Genomic DNA, 1,219 nt, shown 5'->3' with positions numbered 1-1,219 from the left:
CCCCCCAACCCAGTGCGAAATAGTTTTCAAGCAGCGTCGAAACGCACTGTCGTGAGTTTGTATTGGACTTACTCTATAGAAATTTCGATTTACCTTGCGCACGAGTTGCCAAAGGTGGAGGGGAAAGTGAATTTGGCACGACGTTTTCCATCTGATCGAGTCAAAGTAGTGCGCTGTGACAGAGGATCTGGGTGATCCACCGAGTCAACTGAAGCGGAAAATAAGGGTACATTGTACCCTGAGTGATTCCCCCGGAGAGGTATTCGCCTGAGTGAGCTCAGAGCTCCCCGCTGGAGAGGGGGTTCCGGGCGCCGAGGCGGGTCCCGGACACCACGGCCACGGGGGAGGAGGGGGGGGGGTGCTACTCGGAAAACGGCATCAATGTCGTGGTTAATAAGTCAGCCGAGGCCACGAGGTCGGCGGAGTGGAGGCGCTCCCCCAAGCCGGAGGAGAGGGGGGGGGGGGAGCCGGCGGGGAAGTGCTCTGTCCACAAGCCCCGCCGCCCGCTGTGCTGCTCGGAGAGTTTGAGTTTTATTTTCTGCAAGGGCGGCGTAGCTTCCCTCTCTTTACCGAGGGCGGCGCCGGCGGTCTTTTACACAAACTGCAGAGGGAGGACTGCTGTACTGTGGCTGTGTGGAGCCCCGAGGGAGCGCGCCGCACAGCACCGCGCTCTGCCCAAACCCAAGGTCCAAACTCGTGCAAAAGTACAAAAAGTGCTGCGAAAGTCAACCTATACCCACCGTAATGTTTTAATGCAACGATGACTACTTCAAGTTCAACGCAATACTGGCTGAAATGCGATTCACACCCCACATTTTATTGCACCTGTGGCTAAGTGGGGGACAGATAAAACTCACCCCACTGAATTAACATCTTTCGTTTGTGGCACCCAAATTCTATAATGTTCACATATTTTCGCGGCTTGCATTTTTTTTTTTGTATCGCTTTGCGCTTTCCACAGACGCAGTAATAAAATGTGTGAATCGCATTTCGCTCACGATTGCTTCAAATTGTTTGGAATTTGATCGCCCTTGAAATAACAGAGTATGACATGACAGCGCCGTCCGCAGAACGTGAAGCACAACGTCTTGATGTGTAATACTCGCCCTAATGCGGAGGCCGCTTGTATCGTTTGCTGCTGTCCCTCACCAACCAACCTGCCGGCCGCGCCACCGCAGACCAGCCGGCCGTGAGGGGAGGGTGCCGGGGGCGGCGGGGG

The sequence above is a fragment of the Frankliniella occidentalis genome, unplaced genomic scaffold (genome assembly GCF_000697945.3).
Source record: "Frankliniella occidentalis isolate FOCC.00 unplaced genomic scaffold, Focc_3.1 Scaffold116, whole genome shotgun sequence".
NCBI classification, from domain to species: Eukaryota; Metazoa; Arthropoda; class Insecta; order Thysanoptera; family Thripidae; genus Frankliniella; species Frankliniella occidentalis.
The sequence above is the reverse complement of the archived record's forward strand: the minus strand, read 5'-3'. Positions refer to the sequence as shown.